Genomic DNA, 27,012 nt, shown 5'->3' on the forward strand with positions numbered 1-27,012 from the left:
TTCGGTGTAAACCAGCATCTGCAGTTCCTTCCTACACAATGTAGCGCATCAGTTCCAGAGACAAAGTCCAATGTCCGCTATGGGGTAGAGGTGAATCGGACAGTAGCCTGGCTTATGGAAGGACCGTTCAGAAGCCTGATAACAGAGAGGAAGAAACTGTTTCCCTGAGAGATATTTTTCAAGCTGATCTTTACCGAAGAGCAATAATCTGCGATCAATTTATCATACGTAGAAAATAGGTGCAGGAGTAGGCCATTCGGCCGTTCGAGCCAGCACCACCATTCAATATGATCATGGCTGATCATCCACAATCAGTACCCCGTTCCTGCTTTCTCCTCATATCCCTTGATTCTGTTAGCCATAAGAGCTAAATCTAACTCGCTCTTGAAAACATCCAGTGAATTGGCCTCCACTGCCTTCTGTGGCAGAGAATTTCACAGATTCACAACTCTCTGGGTGAAAAAGATTTTGGTCACCTCAGTCCTAGTCAAGAGTGTATTATTGTCGTGTGTCCCAGATAGAACAATGACTTCCCTAATGCAGCAGCACTACACAATATGTAAGGTAGACAAACATGCTGGAGAAACTCAGCGGGTGCAGCAGCATCTATGGAGCGAAGGAAATAGGCAACGTTTCGGGGCCGAATCCCTTGGGAAATAGGTAACGTTTCGGGCCGAAACCCAAGGGTTTCGTCCCGAAACGTTGCCTATTTCCTTCGCTCCATAGATGCTGCTGCACCCGCTGAGTTTCTCCAGCATTTTTGTCTACCTTCGATTGTCCAGCATCTGCAGTTCCTTCTTAAACACAATATGTAAACATGGTGGCACTGGAAACAACAGAATAAACGAGAGAGAACACGGTTCCATCTTCGTAAATACACACATATTCACAAATACATACATATATACATAGATCACACACACGTGCACACACGTACACACACGTACACACATACTCACAAATACATACATATATACATAGATCACACACACGTACACACACGTACACACACACGTACACACACACACGTACACACACACACAGACAGACACACACAGACAGACACACACACAGACACACACAGACACACACACACGTACACACACACACACACACACAGACACACACACACACACACACAGACACACACACACACACACACACACACACACACACTAACTAGCCTGCATTTTAAGTATGTTATGTAAACGCGAGCGAAGCAAAACGTAAGGACATTGGTCGGTTTTATAAACCTATAAGAGGGTTTTTGGTCACCCATGAGCATTGTCCCAAGGAGAAAGTAGGTTTCCACTGTTTGTGTTACAAAGTTATCACCTTCCTCGCAGCCAACAATGGAGCATTGTGGGCTCCACCTTACCTTGATCATCGTTGCTGGCTTTGATCTGCCGTTTTGCACATCACTCATTAATTTGTCCTCTGCACCTGCTCATATCTCTCGGCTCCCTCTCCCCCGACTCTCAGTCTGAAGAAGGGTCTCGACCCGAAACGTCACCTATCCATGTTTTCCAGAGATGCTGCCTGACCCGCTGAGTTACTCCAGCACTTTGTATTAGATGCACTCTTACACACAGCTCGTTGCAAGGTCTAGCAGCAGAGGTAGCAAGTCGCCAGCTGTGCAGGGATAACACGAACTGTGTCAGAGGGAACTTGTAGCAGTTTCTTTTTAAGAAATAACATTGCGAACACAGCGAGGAACAAACAGGGGGACAAATACTCCAGATGCTGGAATCTTGAGTGTTGGAGGAACTCAGCGGGTCGGGCAGCGTCTATGGAGGGAATGGACAGGCGCGTTTTGATGGAGTCGTCTGAAAACGTGGCATGTGTCCACTCACTCCACAGACGCGCAGAGTTATAGCGGGTAGAGTTGCTGCCTCACAGCGTCAGAGACCCGGGTTCAATCCTGTCCACCTGTGCTGTCTGTACGGAGTTTGCGCGTTCTCCCCGTGACCCGCGTGCGTTTTCTCCGGGAGCTCCGGTTACCGCCCACACTCCATTATAGATTAATTAATTGTCTTCTGTGAATTACCCCTAGTTTGTGTGGGATTGAACGGTGGTTAACCCGACTCGGTGGGCCGAAGGGCCTGTTTGCAGGCTGTACCCATAAACTAAACGAAACTAAACCCGCTGAAGCAAACATTGAGCGAGTCCGCGCCCCAACATTGGAGCCGCCAGTAAGTTCAATAAAGCGACATCTCCCCGCTTTGAAAGAAGCATCCTTTAGTAATTCATAGAACCGTGAGAGAAATTTAAAACGAACATGTTCAACACACAGCCGCGGGCGGGGGGTGAATTGGGATTAAGAAGCTTCACACAGCGTATTAGAGGCGAGAAATACACTTTGGGACATCGTCATCTTTCATTCAGAGGCCAGGTGGCACCTCGCGTCTCTCTTAGTCTCACTCACTTCCTCGTGTACATCCAGCCCGGGAACTGTGGCGCTGCCGTGGCCGGGAGGGGGGGAGGGAGGGAGGATAGGAGGGAGAGTGAGAGACAGAGAGAGACAGAAAGCGAGAGAAAGTGAGGAACAAGAGGTAGAGCGTGTGTGTGTGTGAGACAGAGGGAGTGGGAGAGAGAAAGATAGATATATATATAGAGAGAGAGCGAGGGAGTGGAGAGAGAGTGAGTGTGTGAGAGAGAATGAGAGAGAGACAGAGAGAGAGAATGAGTGGGATAGATAGATATCACTTCGATTTATTGACCCACACCTGTCCGAGCCAGTCCCAACGTTACACCAATAAAATGATATTCATAAAACGCGTGCTAATCCACATGGACACGAATCTCCCCTCAGACATGGAGAGAAAGAGTCTGAAGAAGGGTCATGACCCGAAACGTCACCTATCCATGTTCTCCACAGTTGCCGCCTGACCCGCTGAGTTACTCCAGCACTCTGTGTTTTGCTCTGAAATGTTCCTACTGTTAATCCCCCAAATGGGCATCTTTTAAATGAAGACTTCAAGTGACTAATGAGTTGATGGGTGAGTAGAATTCTACTTTCTCATGGCTGTTACATTCCAGTTGAGAGGTGTTGAACATGTACTGCAATCTCCAAAGGCAACTCAACAATGTGGTTCTACAGTGGACACGCTGCTTTTGGTTGCTCCAGGCACTTTGGGCTTTGTTGGAACTAATATTGTGTTTTTGTCAATGTATTAAGCTTTTGTTGTTTACTCTGTTATATATGAGTACTGCGTCTATATATGAGTACTATATATGAGTACTATATATGAGTACTATATATGAGTACTATATACGAGTACTATATACGAGTACTATATACGAGTACTATATATGAGTACTATATATGAGTACTATATACGAGTACTATATACGAGTACTATATATGAGTACTATATTTGAGTACTATATATGAGTACTATATATGAGTACTATATTTGAGTACTATATTTGAGTACTATATATGAGTACTATATATGAGTATTATATATGAGTACTATATATGAGTACTATATATGAGTACTATATATGAGTACTATATATGAGTACTATATACGAGTACTATATTTGAGTACTATATATGAGTACTATATATGAGTATTATATATGAGTATTATATATGAGTACTATATATGAGTACTATATATGAGTACTATATATGAGTATTATATATGAGTACTATATATGAGTACTATATATGAGTACTATATATGAGTACTATATACGAGTACTATATACGAGTACTATATACGAGTACTATATACGAGTACTATATACGAGTACTATATACGAGTACTATATTTGAGTACTATATTTGAGTACTATATTTGAGTACTATATATGAGTACTATATATGAGTACTATATATGAGTACTATATATGAGTACTATATATGAGTACTATATATGAGTACTATATATGAGTACAGCATTTATACACCTCTTCTGCTGCTGCAAATAAGAATGTCACTGTTCCATTATTGGTACACATGACAGTTAAACACTGCGCCCAGTGTGAGGTTTTCCAAACCAGGTAATCGGAGATGTCCTCATTGTTTAGGAAACGGGGGTTCCCCTCTTCCATAGATGAGGCTTTCACTAGGGTCTCCTCGATATCCCGCAGTTCCGCTCTTGCTCCCCCTCCCCCCATTCGTAACAAGGACAGAGTCCCCCTTGTCCTCACCTTCCACCACATCAGCTGTCCCATACAGCATATAATCCTCCAACATATTCGCCACCTCCAACGGGATCCCACTATTGGCCACATCTTCCCATCTCCTCTCCTTTCTGCTTTCTGCAGAGACCGTTCCCTCCGCAACCTCCCTGGTCAACTCATCCCTTCCCACCTAAACCACCCCCTCCCCATGTACCTTCCCCTGCAACCGCAGGAGATGCCACACCTGTCCCACACCTGTCCATCCAGGGACCCCAACAGTCTTTCCAGGTGAGGCTGAGGTTCACTTGCACCTCCTCCAACCTCATCTACTGTATCGGCTGTTCCAGGTGTCAACTTCTGTACATCGGCGAGATGAAGCGCAGGCTCGCCGATCGTTTCGCTGAACACCTCCACCCAGTCCACCTTAACCTACCTGATCTCCCGGTTGCCCAGCACTTCAACTCCCCCTCCCATTCTCAATCTGACCTTTCTGTCCTGGGCCTCCTCCATTGTCAGAGTGAGGCCCAGCACAAATTGGAGGAGCAGCACCTCATATTTCGCTAGGGCAGCTTACACCCCAGCGGTATGAACATTGACTTCTCTAACTTCAGGTAGCCCTTACGTTCTTTCTCTCTCCATCCCCTCCCCCTTCCCAGTTCTCCCACCAGTCTGACTGTCTCAGATTCCATTCTATCTCTGTCCCGCCCACTCCCCTGACATCGGTCTGAAGTAGGGTCTCGACCCGAAACGTCGCCCATTCCTTCTCTCCAGAGATGCTGCTGCCTGTCCCACTGAGTTACTCCAGCCTTTTGTGTCTACCTACACTTAAACACCGTTGGCTGTCTTGAAATTATGACAGTTCTAATTTCATCCAGATAGCGGCAGTGGCATCTATTAGTAGATATAAAGCTGCTGCACGTAATTTAATGGGATTACGATAGCAACCAGCGTGGCCATTCATCATCCAGAGCTGGTCCGCTATTCTATCACATCCTTTATTTGTTTCCACCAATCCATCATAAGTGTGACAGCTTCAACATCTGTGATTTCCAAAGTGTCGCACGTGTTGGGAAGACACTTCCTGATTCCAGTAATCTTTGTGGGTGGAAGTGAACACTCAGCCTCTGATCTTAGTTTCAGTTTCCAGTTCAGTCTAGTTGATCGTCCCGTGTACCGAGGTACAGTGAAAAGTTTTTGTTGCATGCTAGCCAGTCAGCGGAAAGACAACACATGATTACAATCGAGCCGTTACCGATGAATTCAAGATATACAATAGTATTTAGCTTTTAGGACTAATGGAATCAAGGGATATAGGGAGGGCAGGAACGGGGTACTGATTCTGGATGAACAGCCAGCCATGATCATATTGAATGGTGGTGCTGGCTCGAGGGGCCAAATGGCCTACTCCTGCACCTATTGTCTATGTTTCATTACAGTGGATAGATACATAAGGGAATAACCTTTAGTGCAAGATAAAGCCAGCAAAGTCCGATCAACGATAGTCTGAGGTTCACCAATGAGGTAGATAGTATTTCAGCACGGCTCTCTGGTTGTGGTAGGATGGTTCAGTTGCCCGATAACAGCTGGGAAGAAACTGTCTCTGAATCTGGACGTGTGCGTTTTCACGCTTCTGTACCATTTGCCTGATGGGAGAGGGGAGAAGAGGGAGTGGCCAAGGTGAGACACGTCCGTGATTATGGTGCTGGCCTTGAGAAGATCTGAAAGTTGACACCTTGTTCTGGGCTCAACCACCAGCTGAACTAATTCCTCTTTGCCTGATCAACCCTACACTGGAGACATGAGGAGCTGCAGATGCTGAAATCTTGAGTAAAACACACAGTGCTGGAGGAACTACGCAGGTCAGGCAGCAGCTACGGAGGGGATGGGCAGATGGCGATTCAGGTCACTCAGGACACTTCTTCAGTCAGTTGGGGTAGGGGGAAGAAAGCTGCAAAAGAGAGGAGGAGGATCAGCACCTCACAGTCCACAGGTAGCTTCCACAGGTAGCTTCCACAGGTAGCTTCCAACCAGACAGCATGAATATTGAAATCTGCAACTTCAGCTAATACCCTGCTACCCTTTTACCAATATGTCCTTCTGGAGGTCAGAGCTGAATACATGTCTGAAGAAAGTTCTCGATCCAAAACGTCACCCATTCCTTCTCTCCAGAGATGCTATTGTCCCGCTGAGTTACTCCAGCATTTTGTGTCTATCTTCGATGTAAACCAACATCTGCAGTTCCTTCCTACACATTATACCTCCTCAACAAGAACTGGCACAGAACAATAATCCCCTAGTTTTTAAGGTTCTTCTCCTTCTTGCGTGTGGCGTGCACAGCCTAAATTTGTAAAGGGCTTGTCCCACTTGGCGATTTTTTTCAGCGATTGTAGGCATCATTGTCTGACGTATCAGGTCACCGAGAACGTCGCGGCGTGACAACGTATTGACACGCGCTGTTTCCTAGAGTGTCGCAACATATTTTTTGTCGCCGCTGGATTTTGAAATGTTCAAAATCTTTCTGCGACCCTGATACGGTGACCGATACCATCTTAGCTCTAGATCCCAACCGGAAGAAATGCATCTCTGTTTTGTATAACTTGTTAGGGTCGGTTATATTGAAACCTCATACCTCATTAAAAGCTGCGTGGGAGGGTGAGCTGAATATGAAACTAACAGACCAGCAATGGGTCTCTGCCTTGGACTTGACCCATTCTTCCTCCATATGTGCCCGTCATGGCCTAATCCAATGCAAAGTCCTTCACAAAGTCCACTACACAAATGCAAGATTATCTAGAATTTACCCTGCTGTTAGGGACACCTGCAACAGATGTAATCAATCTCCTGCCAGCATAGCCATATGTTTTGGTCTTGCCCTAAGCTAGCAGCCTTTTGGAGGAGTGCTTTCGACTTGATAAGCAGAGCCTACGGCCAGACTATTCCTCCAAACCCACTGTCAGCCATTTTCGGTACCCCTCCCAACACCAACCTCTCTGTTGCGGTGAAACGGGTTCTAGCTTTTACAACCTTGTTAGCCCGGAGACTGATCTTGCTTAACTGGAGGCTCACCTGTTCCCCAACACACACCCGCTGGATTAAGGAGGTGCTTTACAATTTAAAGCTTGAAAAACTTAGGTTCTCTCTCAAAGGCTCTACCAAGACATTCCTAGATACATGGAACCCTTTCTTGGAACTTGTTAACTCTCTCAACTTGTCCCCGGACTCGGAAGAGGACTGAGTGCTCTCCACCATTGTTCTGCTCTACTGCAGCTGCTCTCCCCTTAACCCCCCACTTATTTATTTAATTACTTACTTATTTACTGTTATTAGTGACCCCTTTTTTATTTTTTTATTTTATTTTTTAGTTCTTTTTGTTCGGTTTATCTTACCATATTTGTGTGGATGTGTATGTATGCGAGTGTTGTTTGTCCCCGTTTGGTTCCGACCTGATTTGGGTGGGTTGAAGGTGGGTAAGGGTAAGGGCTTTGAGGGTCGCTTACATACTGTTGCACAATTATGCCTTGACTGTCACTGTCTGTTATCATTGTATGTATGCAAATTGTTGTGAAATTCAAATAAAAAGATTTAAATCAAAGATAGAAATCGCTCCAAAGACACAAAATCAAAAAATCAAAAAACACAATGTGAAGAGAGAGCAGCGGCAGCTAAAGCGCGCCAGCGTCCACTCTCCCTTCCGACAGCCATCTTGGACACAGACTAACATATAAACTTACACACAGAAAAATCATCCCCCCCACAGTGGATACTCAGTTTACCCAAAGTCAGGCCTATTGAGGCCACCGCTATTGCCTCTACGGAGGCCCGATGTTCCTGGCCGTTCTGGCCGGGTGGTCTTGCCCCGGCGTCGGGAGAGTCCTCACAGCGGCTGGGCCACCTGGAATGGCCGCTTCCTAGCAGGGGATTGTCGGCTTCCAAAGCGCCGGTTTGGAGCTCCCAGGCTCCCGATGTTAGAGTCAGCGTCGCCCGCTCCGCTCCGCAGACCCGCAGCCCGGAGGTGTTGAACACGGCGGTCACAGCTCACCGGAGCTCCAGCGCGTCGATCCAGCGCGGCGACCCAGGCAAGGCATCGCCCGCTCCGCTCCGCGATAGCGCTCCAGCGCTGTGCCGCCACCGAAGCCGAGGTGCTGGGCGGTCCCCGCCAGGAAACGGCGCTCCACGCCCGCTGGTAGGCCACGAGGACGGGTCGACGGGCATCCCGGAGAAAAAAGCTACCTCACCGACCAGGTAGGGACCTAGAAATATAGTTACCCCCTTCCCCCCACAATAAGAAGTCAATTTCTCCAACAGACGAAGAACAAGACTTACTGAAAACATTTTTAAAAAATGAATTGAACGGACGGCTGCTGGTTAGCAGGCGTTCCCCAAGATGGCTCCTCCTCACGTTGCCACACAAGGCTGTGGAGGCCAAGTCAGTGGATATTTTTAAGGCAGAGATAGATAAATTCCTGATTAGTACGGGTGTCAGAGGTTGTGGGGAGATGGCAGGAGAATGGGGTTGAGAGGGAGAGATTGATCAGCCACGATTGAATGGCGGAGTAGACTAGATGGGCCGAATGGCCTAATTCTGCTCCTTTTCTTTATGACCTTATGAGCTTAAGGTGATGCATCATTTGGAGGAGAGTTCCTGGGCGGTGTGGACCCATGCTTTGTTGGCCTTTTAAAAAAATCAAACAATATTCAATTATTAAAAATAATATTTACAATACAATAAAACAAAACGGGACCCGCGGCCATAATACACAACAAACAAATATACTATATGAACTATTATACAACTACGTTACACTCCTTGTCAAGGATGCATTCAACCCCCCGCGGTGCCCAGCGGTCCCAGAAATCCCCCATGGTGCCCGTGGACAGCGCGCGTAGTCCCGCTCTGGGCTGGGAGATTGCAACCTTCACGTGGTCCGCCCTGTTTCGACGAATGCAATCAACCTGGCGTGCACAATCAAATAAGATCAACTAGAACAAGTTGTCCTACAAGTTTAGGTTGTGCACGCCGTACGCAAGGAGGAGAATCCCTCTCTAACACCACCCGGGCGCGGACGTTACCCCGGGATACTTTGTTGCCCTTGTTCTTGCTGCTGTGGGGAGTAACAACATTGGGAGGTGCCACCAGACCAACGTAGAGACAGGCATGCGTTAACTCTGCTCCACCCACAAATTGCCTCTTCTCATCTCCAAACAATCACAATGTTCTTTCTGCCTGGCATTTCAAACTCGTCTTTTGCTTCCTTTGTATGTTCACCATTTTCCTCAACGTATTCATTTGTCTGGATGTACAACATGCTTATTTGTCCAATCTAACCATCAATCAAGATTTCCTGTTTATCAAAGGAACACTAGCCACAATTCAAGCATTTTGCTTCTATTGATCATGTATTTAACTTAATTAACAACTGCAGATGAATATACTTTCCATCAAAGATCTTATAGCAGAGCTATAGGATCTTTGCTTCCTATTGCTCGTTCACTGTTTGATCTACAATGTTACTTCCTGAATTAACACTTGCATGTAGCTTCAACTATCTAATTTCCAACCTAGTTTTCCGATGCTGCACCATCCATTAACATTAATAACTGCAGGTTATTGTTACCTGCTAACATGTCTCCATTCAGTCCACAGGCAGTTTCAGTTTAGTTTATTGTCACATGTACCGAGGAACAGTGAAAATCTTTTGTTGCGTGCTAACCAGTCAGCAGAAAGACAATACATGATTACAATCGAGCCATTCACACAGTACAGACACAGGATAAAGTGAATATTGCGAATAACCTTCAGTGCAAGTCCAGTAAAGTCCGATCAAAGATAGTCCGAGGGTCTTCAATGAGGTAGATAGTAGCTCAGGACCGACCGCTCTCTAGTTGCTGGTTGGATGGTCACAGCTGCGAAGAAACTGTCCCTGAATCTGAAGTAAAAAGACAATGTTTTATCAGGTTCCTGTTATCCTCATATTAATCTTATATCTGCCTATCCAATTAATCTTAATAATCTTCTGTGACAATACCACTGTATCCATCTGCATATTGTCTACAAATCTTACTCTCTTTGCCTTTTGCTGTGGTTTATAACGTTCTCCAAGTACGATGACCATATTCCTTATTAACTTTAATTCACCACAGATGTGGATCATGAAGCTACCATCAGCAATAAAAGTTACTCTTCCTCCAGCTTTGGGACCAGCTCTTCGCCGGCTTCATTCACTGCCTCTCCTCAATGGCATTCTGATCCACCGAGCACTTATGACTATCTGCTGGCCATCTATCTCCCCTCCCCCTTGCCTGAAAAATCAGACCCTGGATTCAACCATTGAATCTTTTCAGGAACGTGTACGTGTGTGTCAGGGTTAGATGGCAAGTTTAAAACCTGGGATGGAAGCAAGGACAAGAGGAAATACATTGCATCGCTGGTGGCGTGTACATGCTATTTCTACGCTGTTCTTATCTGCTACATTTTTACTAAGTTTACCGCGTGGAACCAGATACTTTGGCACACCGAGTCCGCTAGCTATCCCACACACTAGGGACAATTTACAAATTTATCAAAGTCTATTAACCTACAAATCTGTACGTCTTTGGAGCGTGGAGGGAAGCCGGAGCACCCAGAGAAAACCCACGCGGTCACGTGGAGAACGTACAAACTCCCTACAGACAGCATCACTGCAGACAGCATTTAAACGTTATTCCCTTATCATGTACCTGTACACTGTAAATGGATCGATTGTAATCATGTATTATCTATCTGCTGACTGGTTAGCACGCAACACGGTACACGTGACAATAAACTAAACTGAAACTGAAACTGAACCCGTAGTCAGGATCAAACCCGTGTCTCTGGCACTCGATGGCAGCAACTCTAACGCTGCGCCACTTGTTGCTACATCTTCCTTGAGAACACTGACTTTAAAATTCCAATTGCAGCATTAACCAACTACAGGTGATGATGTAGGTCTGTGGAGCGATCGTATACAAACAACGGCTGCTTCACGGACTCTAATGCCCCACTCGCCTCAGCAGATATTATGTTCCAATACATCACAGGCTCATCAGCAACTCAGAGCTTCAAGCACAGAAGGCAGCACAGTGGTGCAGCGGTAGAGTTGCTGCCTCACAGCGCCAGAGACCTGGGTTCAATCCTGACTGTCTGTAGGGCATTTGCACCTTCTCCCTGTGACCACGTGGGTTTTCTCCGGGTGCTCCGGTTTCCTCCCACATCCCAAAGACGTGCAGGTTTGTAGGTTAATTGTCCCCACTGTGGGGGACAATGTGAACGGGTGATCGATGGTCGGCGTGGACTCAATGGGCCGAAGGGCCTGTTTCCATGCTGTATCTCTCAGCTAAGCAATGCTCGCGGACTTTGTGCAAAAAGACAAACAAACAAACTACAGACAGAATGGAACAGAATCACATGTTCACATATTACATATTTGTGGGAGGGAAGAAAAAGGAAAAAAAACAGCAATTTAAAAAAGACTCCACACAACAGTAAAATGGCACAGTAAAGGCAGCATCTATGGAGCGAAGGAATGGGCGACATTTCGGGTCGAGACCCTTCTTCATAATTGCAGGCATTATCGTTGTTGAAGGAAGTGACGCGGGACTGTACTAATGATCACCTACATCTACGCTTGCTAGCACAGTGACACAGACACAGGAAGGGTTTGAGAATGCCATACAAGACACCCAGTAAATGCAGCCGATGCTCCTCGAGCTGACTGAGGCCAGATCCCAACCCTTCCCAATTCATCGACACATTGATGTGGCTTTCCAAACATTTGCTCACAGTCACATTCAGCAGATCAGCAAACGTGGATGGTGACCACCTGCATGGAAGAGAATTTTTGTTCACAAGCAAAAAACATCAGACAACAGCAAATAACATAGAATGTAGAAACAAGGAACTGCAGGTGCTGGTTTATATGAAGGATAGACACAAAGTGCTGGAGTAACTCAGAGGGTCATCTCTGTAGCTGCCTGACCCGCTGAGTTACTCCAGCACTCTGTGTCCAACATTGCAGCAACAATCATATTGGTTACAGTTGGTAATGAGGGTCGGGAGTGTTAGTCATTGTCGATGGTCAGGCCACATCTCTCACACACCCAATACCTGACTCCTGATACACACACGCTGTCCTACACACACATCCCAGCTACAGATTAGCAACTGTTTTGTTCATTTATTGAACTTTTTAAAACATCATGTTATCTATGAGTCGTGTGTTTGCAGACCAGCCGCACGCAAGAGTTTCATCGTCCATAAACCCACGTCCCCTGTCCCCAGTCTTTGCTCCTTTTAACACAGTCATGGTTCCTGTAGCATGTTCCCCAGCCCATGATGCATGTAGCATGTTCCCCAGCCCATGATGCGTGTAGCATGTTCCCCAGCCCATGATGCATGTAGCATGTTCCCCAGCCCATGATGCGTGTAGCATGTTCCCCAGCACATGATATGTGTAGCATGTTCCCCAGCCCATGATGCATGTAGCATGTTCCCCAGCCCATGATGCATGTAGCATGTTCCCCAGCCCATGATGCATGTAGCATGTTCCCCAGCCCATGATGGGTGTAGCGTGTTCCCCAGCCCATGATGCATGTAGCACATTCCCCAGCCCATGATGCATGTAGCATGTTCCCCAGCACATGATATGTGTAGCATGTTCCCCAGCCCATGATGCATGTAGCATGTTCCCCAGCCCATGATGCGTGTAGCATGTTCCCCAGCACATGATGCATGTAGCATGTTCCCCAGTCCATGATGCATGTAGCATGTTCCCCAGCCCATGATACATGTAGCATGTTCCCCAGCACATGATGCGTGTAGCATGTTCCCCAGCCCATGATGCGTGTAGCATGTTCCCCAGCCCATGATGCGTGTAGCATGTTCCCCAGCCCATGAGCAGCCTATGATTTCCATGCACACTTACCAGCAGTAGCCAATATTTTCATTCCTCTGGAGAACTGAAGGGGGATAAATGTCCAATATCGGGCTTGGAGATCAACATGTAGATTGATGAAGTAACTGGCAGTTGATTCATGCCGTACAAGATGTTTCTCAACATTCATGCATTATGTTTACATTATACATCTGAAGAATGGTCACCCATTCCTTCTCTCCACAGATGCTGCCTGACCCGCTGAGTTACTCCAGCTCTCTGTGAAACGTCACCTATCCATGTTCTCCACAGATGCTGCCTGACCCGCTGAGTTACTCCAGCACTCTGTGAAACATCACCTATCCATGTTCTCCCTGAGTTACTCCAGCATTTAGTTTATCTTCAACTGAAGGCGAACCCTGTTTGTGAAATAGTAACAAAGGCAACCTGTGCCCCAGCACGAGTCTCGCAGAGTTTTGAAAGGAGTGAGAAGATAAGATGTGAATGTTGTGGCCTTGTATTGCCCCCTGTTAATTGGCTTTTTTGACTCTCTTTACCTCTTTCTTTAAGCCTTTTCTTGCGGTAAGGAGAATGTAACACTTGAGGGGAATGTAATGTTGGAATGACTTGGCCGTGATATGGATGATGGCAATCACAGTTTAAAACAAAGCATCCCATTTTCTCAGCTAAAGTTCACATCTTCTAAAGACCCTTTCTGCTGAAGCAGATGGCTCTAAATCCATTGCCAGGATATAAAGTAAAATGTTTTCAGATAAGGGATGCTTTTATTTCGATTTGAAATCTGGCAGGAGATGAGAATTCCTCATTAAATGGTGCAGAGTGGTGGTATGGGTGTTGTTTCTGCTTGGGGCCTAGCGACACTGGACGACCTAACTCTTGTGTTGGTTTCTCGTGGCACTCGTCCAGTCCCATCTCGGAGAAGACAGAAGTAAATCATCGCAAACTCACAACAGCCGCTACAGAATCAATGGGAGAATTTTTCTGGTCCTATAATAAGCAACTTTATATAACTACCCAAATGACCAAAAATTCCAATGTGCAAACCATTTCCTGTGCCGCTCTGATCCAAATACAGCAATGAACCAAATTCCCATCCCGTGCATGCATATTTATCCATTATCTTTTATTCATGGTCAAATATTTAACACATGAGATTGTTGGTTTTCCAAGCTGGGCTGAGTGGAGCCAGGGTGGGTGAGTGGGCCAAAGGGCTGGGGTCCACACACACACACACACACACTGGTGATTATCGCAGGATCCCAGCACAACTCTGGTCTTGTGCTGAGAGCAGGTCTAATGAGTGACGTGGGTAATCGGTACTTCACGCACCCCTCACAAGGCAGCGGCTCCGACAACAGGGGCCGCAGCTGCTGAAGGCAAATCGCTCGGCATGAAGACAAATATTGTTCCAATTTTGATAAAGTTTCCAAATGAATCTCAAATATTTGTCAAGCTTTGCCAAGTCCGGCAGGGAATGGGAAACGGAGGAGGAGGAGGAGGAGGAACCCCAATGCGGGCAGGGAGGGAAAGATGCCGCACTCAATCCCATGCCTGATAGGTTGGGACGGTAAACACATGGATTCCAGAGAAGGTTCCTCAGGGTACAACAGCCCGTCAGAAGATGGCAGCCAGGCTCCAAGTTCCCTAACAACTGGATGCATTGAACTTAGAGCTGGCACATTTTAATGAACCTGCCAATATGATAGGTCTGAAGAAGGGTCCCAATCCCAATCACCTATCCATGTTCTCCACAGATGCTGCCTGACCCGCTGAGTTACTCCAGCACTCTGTGAAACGTCACCTATCCATGTTCTCCACAGATGCTGCCTGACCCGCTGAGTTACTCCAGCACTCTGTGAAACGTCACCTATCCATGTTCTCCACAGATGCTGCCTGACCCGCTGAGTTACTCCAGCACTCTGTGAAACGTCACCTATCCATGCTCTCCACAGATGCTGCCTGACCCGCTGAGTTACTCCAGCACTCTGTGAAACGTCACCTATCCATGTTCTCCACAGATGCTGCCTGACCCGCTGAGTTACTCCAGCACTCTGTGAAACGTCACCTATCCATGTTCTCCAGAGGCATGGCAAGTTGGGTCGAAGGGCCTGTTTCCGTACTGTATGAAGCTATGACACAACGACACAATGGCCACGGAGAGAAGTGAAATTGTTGCTGAAGGGATTCAAACTACGTATGGGATCTAGAGGTCAGTTGTGACTGGAAGTTAGATTGTGTGGACTAAAGGCTGAAGAGCAAAAGTTACTTGCTTCTATTGTGCCGCGACATAACTCCAGGGCATAAAGTATCCCGTCTTAAACATCACCTCATCATAACTCACTCAGATGGCAAGATAGTCTGTCCTAGGCATCATGTTCCAAGGATGTTTTGTCACCAATAGCGTTGTCACAGTGGACATCTGAATGACACTGCGATGAATCCTAATCCTAAAGCTCGATCTGCTGGGGTCCTCCAACAATTCCTCTACCGCCCCCTACAATGAGTCTGAAGAGTCTCGACCTGAAACTAAGATTGTTAAGGGTTTGGACACACTAGAGGCAGGAAAGATGTTCCCGATGTTGGGGGAGTCCAGAACCAGGGGCCACAGTTTAAGAATAAGTGGTAAGCCATTTAGAACGGAGACGAGGATACACTTTTTCTCACAAAGAGTGGTGAGTCTGTGGAATTCTCTGCCTCAGGTGGAGGCAGGTTCTCTGAATACTTTCAAGAGAGAGCTAGACAGGGCTCTTAAAGATAGCGGAGTCAGGGGATATGGGGAGAAGGCAGGAACAGGGTACTGATTGGGGATGATCAGCAATGATCACATTGAATGGCGGTGCTGGCTCGAAGGGCCGAATGGCCTACTCCTGCACCTATTATCTATTGAAACATCGCCTGTCCATTCCATCCACAGTCCAGTTTAGTTTAGAGCAACAGCGCGGAAACAGACTCTCCGGCACGCTGACTCCGCATTGACCGACCAGCGATCCCATAACGCTATCCTACACACACTAAGGACAATTTAACATTCATACATTTATACCAAGCCAATTGACCTACAAACCTGCACGTCTTTGGTGTGTGGGAGGAAACCGGAGATCTCGGAGGAAGCCCACAAACTCCGTACAGACAGTACCCGTAGTCAGGATTGAACCCGGGACTCTGACGCTGTGAGGCAGCAACTCTACCGCTGCACCATCGTGTCTTCTTACATGCTTAGTTCCTCCAGCACTTTGTGCTTTGCTCAAGATCCCAGCACCTGCAGTTCCTCGTATCTCCTCCAAACGGCTTGATTTTTGCTTGAGCCACAAAGCTCCTTATCTCATTTTATGGCAGTTCCTGAGATTAACTTCTTAAAACTCTTGTTCTGAACTCACTAGATTCCCAGTTGGCAAGTGTAGTTCACTGCTTAGCTCCGTGGATTGGCTGACCCTGGCTTCAGGTTCAGGGATGTAGAAAAAGTGTTTCCTCGTCTCCGTTCTAAATGGCTTACCCCTTATTCTTAAACTGTGTGGCCCCTGGTTCTGGACTCCCCCAACATCGGGAACATGTTTCCTGCCTCTAGCGTGTCCAAACCCTTAATAATCTTATATGTTTCAATGAGATGCCCTCTCGTCCTTCTAAACTCCAGAGTGTACAAGATCATCAAGTCAGTTGTCATATGCAGAAATACTGTAGCCAACAGCACCACACACACACGCATGTACACCCAGACATGTACATGCACACACATGTCCACTCAACATATTTTCTTGCTTATTGTGTACCAAGTTTACATATTGTGTTGCGCTGTTGTGTAAGAATTGTTCTACCTGGAACACATGACAATAACACACTCTTGATGAAACCCGGGTCACTGGCGCTGTGAGGCAGCAACGCTACCGCTGCGCCACCTAAAACAACATGTTCTAACCCACTCCCTACGTACTGAGGGCAAATTAACCTACAAACCCGCACGATATTGGGATACGGGAGGAAATCGCAACAGCCGGAGGAGCCCCACAGGTAGAACGTGCCAACTCCACACAGACAGCACCCGAGGTCAGGATTGAACCGGGTCTCTGGCGCTGTGAGGCATCTATGTGTCCTGTATTTACAGGCCTGTTCTGTTGCGGCAAGTAAGAGTTTTATTGTTCCATTGTCGGTACCTATGACAGTTAAACTCTCCGACACGATTCTGGACTTGCCTCCAGATAATAACTATCAGAATCTACCTTCAAATTGAACTGGCTTGAGTCTATTTTATGGCCCGATATTTCATCTCTTATCCTGATCTCCCATCTAATCATCAATACTTGGTGGCTGACCACCAGATAAAGATCATAACAATAGTAAATAAACCACGATAGTGCGACATTCTCAATGGCAAACGCAGCTGACGGGATGAAAAGATTGATCAAATGCTGTGATATATAAACTCAATTTGATTGGTAAATAAATTAATTCAATGAGAAATTCCTGTGCAGCAAATTGTTAGCTTTTACCCAGTTACGCTCAACGTACAGTTACATCATAGAGTCACGGAGTGATACAGCACGGAAACAGGCCCTTCGGCCCAACTTGCCCACACTGGCCAACGTGTCCCAGCTACACTAGTCCCACCTGCCAGCATTTGGTCCATATCCCTCCAATCCTGTCCTATCCATTTACCTGTCTAATGCCCCTGTCCCACTTAGGAAACCTGAACGGAAACCTCTGGAGACTTTGCGCCCCACCCAAGGTTTACGTGCGGTTCCCGGAGGTTGCAGGTGGTTGCCGGAGGTTGCAGGTAGTGGAAGCGGGTAGGGAGACTGACAAAAACCTCCGGGAACCGCACGGAAACATTGGGTAGGGCGCAAAGTCTCCAGAGGTTTCCGTTCAGGTTTCCTAAGTGGGACAGGGGCATTAACTGTTTCTCAAATGTTGGGATAGCCCCTGCCTCAATGACCTCCTGTGGCAGTTTGTTCCATACACCCACTACCCTTTGTGTGGAAACATAATATGGTAAAATAAGACACAAAGACATTTCTGCAGTCTAAGGGAGGGGATTGCACAGGACAAATGTAATGTAGAAACATTACACATGGCAAAGACTAAACTTGTAAAGTCAGCTTGTCAGCCTTAGTCCAAACATCTGCCGACCAACCCCTCCCTCACATGTATCCACCTATCACTCGCCAGGCTTTGTCTTGCCCATCCTCTCTCCTAGCTTTCTTCCCCGCACCCAGTCTAAAGTAACGTCCCAGCATGAAACATCACCTATCCATTCTAACCAGAGATGCTGCCTGACTCGCTGAGTTACTCCAGCACTTTGTGTCTTTTGCTGTAAACCAGCATCTGCAGTTCCTTTTTCTACATAATATTGTAATTTGTGTTCCATGATATGTCGCTTTCTCCAATGAGCTGTAAAGAATATGAGTCGTTACAGACTGACATGGTGATACTGTTTGAAGGAATCTCGGACAGAATCTGACTTTGTTGCTGGGCGGCACGATGGCGCAGCAGGTAGAGCTGCTGCCTCACGGCACCAGAGACCCAGGTTCCATCCTGACCTCGGGTGCTGCCTGTGTGGAGTTTGCACGTTCTCCCCGTGACCGCGTGGGTTTCCTCCAGGTGCTCGGTTTCCTCCCATATCCCAAAGAGGTGCAGATTTGTCGGCTAATTGCCGCTCTGTAAGCTGCCCCTGGTGGCCCGGCGTATATATGTGAAAATGGGATAACATAGAACGAGTGGCAATGGGTCAGCATGGACTCGGCGGGCCGAAGGGCCTGTTTCCCTGCCGTATCGTTCAATCAATCAAGGAAAATCCTATCTTAAATATCGAATGTTTGCAACAATTCTTGCTCTTATGAGTTAAGCAAATGTCAAAGAACATCAGGAAATGATGTTAAATCTGCTTGTTAACTTTTAGAAGTTTCATTTCTTAATCCAAGTTAAGTGAGAGTGTCACCACTGAATGCAGTAATGATTACCGAGAAATAATCCTCAACCTGACAAAGTCCCTCACACAATGCAGAGAAACAGCCCCGTTCGCCCAGGCTCTCGTATTAACAAGTTGTTGGACTGGATATCATTTACCCAGAATATCGGAACATTCTTGGTCATTCTACCCCATACGCCTATCATGCAACATTTAATTAAAAAAAGATTTACGGTAAAAATCTTAAATTGTTCCATAAAACACACCCTTGAGCCAGAATTGAGCTGGAAAGGATCCCAGTTTTCGGAATCATAAAATTGTGTTACAGATTTAATTCCGGCTGTTTAAACCAACAGATCTATTCACGCTCTTATAAGTTTAAGAAGGGTCCTGACCTGAAATGTAATCTGTCCTTTCCCTCCACAGATGCTGCCTGACCCACCGAGTTAAACCCCTGTCCCACTGTACGAGTTCATTCCAAGAGTTCTCCCGAGTTTCCCCTGATTCGAACTCAGAGATTTACGGTAATGGCCACTCGTCGGTACTCGGGGCTCTCGTGGACATTTTTCAAAGTGTTGAAAAATCTTCACGAATCTTCCCGTGCTTACCTGCCATTAGCGAGTCTTCCCGAGTACCTGCCGTTAGCGTTATGAGCCATTAAGAGACGTCCCCGAGCTCCGACGTACCCGCTACGTTCATTCTACGTGCTTTCCACGAGTTTGACTTTTTTAAACTCGGGAGAGCTCTTGGAATGAACTCGCACCGTGGGACAGGGCTATAACTCCAACACTGTGGGCCTTGTTCAAGGTTCCTTCCATCCAGTTCATCTTCATTGTGCATTGTTTGGGGAAGGCTGGACATCCCGTGAAGGATGTGTGTTACCTCACACTCCTTGAAGCAGCTTCTCTCTCCCTGCAGTCAGCTCCTTGTGTCTCCAGGTCTACAGATTAGTGCTGGCTCTGGAGAGGGTCCAGAGGAGCTTTACAAGAATGAGAATGTTAACCTATGATGAGCGTTTGTCGGCACTGGGCCTGTACACGCTGGAGGTTAGAAGGTTCGGTGGGGGTGGGGGTGGGGGGTGGGGGTGGGGGGGGGGTGTGAGGGAGACCTGATTAAAACTTACAGATAATGAAAGGCTTGGATAGAGTGGATGTGGAGAGGATGTTTCCACTGGTGGGAGAGTCTAGGACCGGAGGCCATAGCCTCAGAATTAAAGGACGCTCTTTTAGAAAGGAGGTGAGGAGAAATTTATTTAGTCAGAGGCTAGTTAATCTGTGGAACTCATTGCCAGAGATAGTCCCAGCCTCAACTACCTCCTCTGGCAGCCTATTAAATCTTTCCCCTTCACCATAAACCAGCCTCAACTACCCCTCAGATGCCTATTAAATCTTTCCCCTTCACCATAAACCTATGTCCTCTGGTCCTCTATTCCCCTACTCTGGGCAAGCGACTCTGTGCATCTACCCGATCGATTCCTCTCATGATTTTATACACATCTGTAAGATCACCCCTCATCCTTCTGCGCTCCAAGGAATAGAGTCCCAGCCTGCTCAACCTCTCCCTATAGCTCAGACCCTTGAGTCCCGGCAACATCCTTGGAAGAGTGGGATTGATACAGAGGATGGTGGCATCATTTGCCCAGTATTAAGATATAAATATTACCATAACCTTACCAATAAATGTCTTTCCATTGGGCTTAAGGGATTCTGACATTAAAACAATTCTAATAATGATAACAATTCAGGCATTAACAATCAACTATAATAACGCAGACACAAGGAACTGCAGATGCTGCAAATCTGACCAAAACACAAAGTACTGGAGGAACTAAGTGGGTCAGGCAGCACCTGAGGAGGGGATGGATGGGTAATGTTTTGGGTCGGGACTCTAATAATGCATCTTTTTTATAATAGACCTAATAAAATCCCACAGTTTCAGAGTTGATCCATAATATTTGCTAAATTGCAGGTGGCTTAAGCTTGGTCTTGACATTTCCAATGCAAATTGTCAAGAATATATCTTGGTGAAAATAGTAAAATGGATTCATTGTTCCCTTGCACAATATTCCAAGGTGAATACTGTATCTGGACTCGCAGGTATTCTTGATGGTATGTATGTTCTGACTTCACGCTCAGCAAACTGCCTGGGTCTGGTGCAAATATAACTCTTTTATGTGGCTACACTTTCATTCCAAAGTCCCTTGATATTTGATTAGCCAATGGTGCTTCTATTCAAACTCGACTGTAAAGTGATCTCTACATTTACATTTCAAACCAATAAATCCCACCGCGGCCAGCAGTCAAAATTGAAGTGCGGGAGAAAATACTTAGATCACTGATACATTTTAGGTATTTTAAGAGCTGGAGCAAGCGAAATAAAATCAGATTGATGAAATAAGGATAGAGTATTTGTGAAGGTTTTCAGATTTTTAAACTTTTACCAATAATTTCTACACAAAGTGCAGTGAAATATTCTCACTAATAGATCAGCTCTCTTTTTGTAAAATATTTACATCAGTACAATTCTGCAAAGATAAATGTGCCTCTTGGTTGACAGGTATACTGCTGAGAGCAAGCACTTGTGTCTGATCTTCTAGTAGGCTGCTAGCTCAGGACTCAGGAGTTGGTTTTGGCTCAGAATGACTGGCGTGGGTTTGGAAAGCATTGAAAGTTTCTGGTTTGGCCAGCCACCATGGGAGAGGCTAACTGGAATCCAAGATACAGCTTTGAGAAGGGAAAACTGTAGATGCGAGTTATTGCACAAAGGTACACAGTGCTGGAGTGTAAAGGGCCTGTCCCACTTTCATGACCTAATTCACGACCTCTGCCGAGTTTGCCCTTGACTCATACTCGCAGCATGGTCGTCACGAGGTCGTAGGAGGTCGTAGGAGGTCGTAGGTAGGTCGTAGCAGGCCGTGATGCTAGTCGTAGGTACTCGTGGCATCAAGTAGGTCGGGGCGCTTTTTCAACATGATGAAAAATGTCCACGAGTGAAAAAGGTCATGAATTAGGTGGTGAAAGTGGGACAGGCCCTTTACTCAGCGGCTCAGGCAGCATCTCTGGAGACGTTTTGAATTGGTGATGTTTTGGGTCGAGATCCTTCTTCAGACTGATTGTAGGGGTGGGGGGGGGCGGGAGAAGATGGAAAAGGGCTTCTAGCGTACTCAACTTAAACACCGTCCTAAAATCAACCCTTAAGTACAGAGGGATCTTGGGCTCCAAGTACAGAACTCTATTAAAGTGGCAGCACAAGGAATTAGAGTGGTAAAGACAGCATATGGCATGTTTGCTTTCATAGGTGGGTGCGTAGAGTATAGGAGTCAGCAAAAGAAAATGCGAAGGGTTGACACAAAATGCCAGAGTAACTCTGGAGAAAAGGAATAGGTGATGTTTCGGGTCGAGACCCTTCTTCAGGCATGGAGGCACAGGCAAATGGTGGGGAACACACATGGCTCTGAAGAAGATTTTGACCCAAAACGTCACCTATCCATGTTCTCCACAGATGCTGCCTGACCCGCTGAGTTACTCCAGCACTTTGCGTCTATCATCGGTGTAAACCAGCATCTGCAGTTCCTCCCTCCACAGTGACACTGAGCAGCTGCTTCAAGTTATATTAAACGTCCATTATTACATCATGGCTGATTTAGATTCTTAAAGAAACTAAGAAGCAGGGATTCCACAAAAAAAAAACACTTTTCTTTATTAAACAACAACTATAATATCAGAAAGAAAATTTTATTTAATGAATATATAAACAAGCTGGGCAACACTAAATATTTCTTGCATGTTAATAACAATGTTTTTGCACCTTACATACCCCTACATGTCCACAAGATAATGATGCACGCACAGTACTGCTTTAAAACATGCCCATGGTGGACAACATACTCAGGGATTCCTTGTGGTACCATGTCAACATTTTCACCACATCTCAACAGCAGGATCCGTGACATGCGACAGAAGAACAGGACACCAAGAGGTCACTCGAACGTGACGCGGACATTTAGAAGGGCGATCGGAAGAATTGCTGCTCTACATATTCCAGCACACCACATTCAGGTAGCAGTCTACACAGTTACATGACAGGTAAGCATTGTGTCAATATTCCTTCCTTATGGTTCGCCTGTAAAGATTATTAGGAAAACAAGTTTTTAATCCACTTTCAAATAAAGGTCAAACAGAAGTTGCGTGCATTCTGGTACACAAATCTCAAATACAAAAATTACTGTACATGAATTGACACAATATATAGTACAGGCAGAAGACCAATCAGAACATAGTCAAGTTATTAACTAGCCAGAAGTTGCATCAACGGGAGTCATTTATTTGTTAGTCAATGTCTACCAAAGACACAACAATAAAACGCTCGTGTCAGTTTGTCACAGTGTTTATCTTAACTAGTGTTCTATGCCGAAGTATCAAAACGAAAATCAAAAGAAGATATCTTGAAATTCTGTAAAACATGTAACGGAAGTTTCCTCCCCCCCCCCCCCCCCCCCCCCCCTCCTCTGAAGAGTTGTATTAGATGCCCTAATCTGAGGTTTAACTATTGATCAGTGTCACTCTAACCTGGGAACAGCAACTTCCCAACTGTTCCAAAATTGGCACGTTACATATATTGAACTAACGGCTAAGCAGCACTGTTTTTATGTATTTACTATGACATTTACTTCACATTAGATCCTTGTGATTAGAATGTGTTACTTCAAGTATTCAGTTGGACTCTAGAACATTGAGAACTGCCTAGCCGGCCACTCAATGGGTCACAATCCACAGTGACCATAGTGTTGCTTCCTACTTCTTGGGAGCGCAAAACTTGCCCCAAAACTGACTTGGGGTGCGGATGTGCTGAGCATGTTCCAAGGGAACTTTGCCCCCTTCACCAAAACAACACTCTGAGGTTTGGTTTCACTTCAGCAGTAGTGAGGTTTCCATTGAGTGTGCGCCCAGACCAGTGAGCTTTCTCTGCCGCTAAGTGTGATAATGCGTAAAGAATTCAGAATTGGTACAAATGCACAAGTTTCCATACTTAGAAATGTTGCTAAATGTCTTGGAGAAACTTTCACAATGATGTCGTTAAGTGTAACGATGGCTACCTGGGCTCATCACCGCACCAGCGCGATGGAACGATGGTTGCCTTTTCCCGACACCTTCTTCACACTTCCCAAGTCTTCCCAAGTTGCTAGGCCGTTTGCGGAATTTTGAATACTCTCCCACTTCAACAATGTTTATTGTAAATCAAGCATGGACTAAACGGATTCAGATGTATCATATTGTACATTTCGACAGGCACAGGTCATTTTTATTTTGTTCAGAAGGATAATCCGTGTCAACTGTTTGGTAATTCTTTCACTGTAAAAATTGTACATTTTTCCCCCACCTCCCCACGCACACAAGCTCGACTCATCGTACATTATGACATTAGAAGATCATAGTGGCTCTTCAGTTCCCTCCTCTACTGAAGGTTCAGACAGTGAGATTAGCCGAGGATTAGGCTGTGGTCGCTGCACCTGCAGAAGGTGACACAGGTGAGAAGATAACTGCAAGCAATGGGCATCTCAAGAAAGAAATTGGGATGCATCTACTCATAACGTGGGCATTCACAGCACCGATCATTGGGATTCCCATCATGGTTGGAATGATACTCATAATACTATCAAGGTGTAAACAGACACAGACTGGCTTCAGAATACTATGGCGGTGTTTAGTGGTTTAGGATGGTGAATTTGGCAGGAGGGGAAGGGATTGTTCATCTCACTTCACATTGAGCTGCCACTGCCCCACGATCGGAGCTGCATCGAGCTATTTCCACCACTTGCTCCAGGACGTCTGGACATAGATCTGAGATCCGTCGCAGCAAACAGTCTGTGTGTTCCTCGAGTGCCACATCCTCCTTTTCTCCTGGCTCCAGCTCGTCTGCTGCTGAGAAAACAAGGCACTGTTTAGGTGTTTCACACAAAGGTACATTGACACAACTTGCTGCCATCCCCTTGTCAACGAGCAATGTCACTCTCGTTTGTTCCATGGTTGCAACCCAAACAATGAATAATATCGGCTGATGAAATTCATTTGTAGTAAAAACTGTGCACTAATTCCATTTTAAACTAGTTCTAGGCTTCAGAGAGGAAATTAATGTCTACACAAATCTTATTTTTATGCAGTATGTTCTACTTAAATTACTCATATTATTCCATTATATCATACGCAACAAGGTGTTAATAACACCATTTGAAAAACGAAAAAAGTGCTGGAGTAACTCAGCGGGTCAGGCAGCATCTGTGGAGAACATGGATAGGTGACGTTTCACAGAGTGCTGGAGTAACTCAGCGGGTCAGGCAGCATCTGTGGAGAACATGGATAGGTGACGTTTCACAGAGTGCTGGAGTAACTCAGCGGGTCAGGCAGCATCTGTGGAGAACATGGATAGATCCAAAATGTCACCTCTCCATGTTCTCCTAAGACGTTGCCAGATCTATTGAGCTACTCCAGCTTTTTTGAGTATTTTTTTAATATAAACCAGCATGTACAGTTTCTAGTATCAACATTTGAAAGTTATTTGGCCAGGTACATGGATAGGAAAGATTTGGAGAGATATGGGCCAAATGGGTAAATGGGATTATTTTGGATGGGGCAACATGGACATGTTGGACCGAAGGGTCTGTTTCTCTGCTGTGTGACTCTATGAACTCAGGGTGGCAGACAGTAAATGTGGATCCTTTATTGAAACAAAAGGTGTGGGATGAACGGGAGACCATGTATGAGGCTGCAGCAGCGTTAGCTAACCATCTATCAGAGGGGAGACACAGTTAGACACAAAATGCTGGAGTAACTCAGCAGGTGAGGCAGCATCTCTGGAGAGAAGGAATGGGCGACGTTTCGGGTCGAGACCCTTCTACAGAGGGGAAATGCCTGATGATATTATTAAAGGTGTTATTGAAGATGTCATAGCAGGGCAGAATTCTAGGCGATCGGGCTGAAACAATACGGTTTCTGGAAGGACATTTTGTTTGACCAGTTTACTGCCGTTACTTTGGGAAGTAGCATGTAGAGTGGATGGCAGGTGCACTAAATTGGGATTTTCCAGAAGGCGTTTGATAAGGTGCTGCTTCAAAGGTGTTCACGGGAAACAAAAGCTGAGAGGATGTGAGGTTGGACATTGGCAGGGATGGAGAATTGGCCACCAGGTTCAGACATAAAAGGCTCTTTCTCCCATAGGCAGAATGTACCGAATGGAAACAACAATAGGCTTAGTTTAGTTTAGTTTAGTTTAGAGATACAGCGCAAAAACAGCACGCTAACACGGACCAGCGATCCTCTTACACTAACATTACATTAACGATGTCCTACACACACTAGGCACAATTTACATTTATACCAAACTAATTAGCTTACAAACCTGTACGTCTTTGGAGTGCGGGAGGAAATCGGAGATCCCGGAGAAAACCCACGCAGGTCACGGGGAGAACGTTCAAACTCCATACAGACAGCGCCCGTAGTCAGGATCAAACCCGGGTCTTTGGCGCTGTGAGGCAGCAACTCTACCACTGCGCCACTGTGCCGCGTAAAGATTCCATATTAATGAGTCGGTGCAGACTTCAATGTTGAGTCTATCGTGTGTGTGGTGTGTTTTATATTCGTATGGCTGTATGCTGACCAACTGGTACATGTGACAAATAAATGTATCTTGTATCTTGTACCGTTTCTTGGGTTGGAAGGTTGACCACTTGTTGTAACTGACCATTGGTGCGTCAGTTAATGGGCGAATGTGAGGGGGTGTGAGGAGAAGGTGGGGACAATAACAACTTGGGTCAATGTAGGATTGGTGTGGTTGCTGGCTGGCCTGGACAGGTGGGAGTGTGTTGTATAACTCTCTCTCCAGTCTTAACCCCGGCATTGTAAGCGAATCACGACTGTTGACTGGACTGGTGAAAATTGGAAAATCTCTCTTTTGAAACTTAACGCAAGAGTGATTTCATTTCATAGACAAGTGTTCTGGGGTAGTAGAGGAGAGGAGAGGTTTCTCTGCTGTGAAAGGGGACTAGCTGTGCACACGATGATGTCTGTACGG

The 27,012-nt window shown here is 45.9% G+C and overlaps 1 protein-coding gene across 7 annotated transcripts in view; it reads right to left on the reverse strand.

The window, feature by feature from the left end:
• Window positions 1-22,618: 22,618 nt before the first annotated feature.
• erc2 (ELKS/RAB6-interacting/CAST family member 2) overlaps window positions 22,619-27,012 on the reverse strand; it is a 569,575-nt gene continuing 565,181 nt past the window's right edge. For all 7 annotated transcript variants that reach the window (XM_033036569.1, XM_033036567.1, XM_033036568.1 and 4 more), the window contains one exon: window positions 22,619-24,863. The gene's annotated coding sequence lies outside the window, so the exon portion shown is untranslated. The remainder of the gene's footprint in view (window positions 24,864-27,012) is intronic.

This window comes from Amblyraja radiata, chromosome 18 (assembly GCF_010909765.2).
Source record: "Amblyraja radiata isolate CabotCenter1 chromosome 18, sAmbRad1.1.pri, whole genome shotgun sequence".
In the NCBI taxonomy this organism is placed as follows: Eukaryota; Metazoa; Chordata; class Chondrichthyes; order Rajiformes; family Rajidae; genus Amblyraja; species Amblyraja radiata.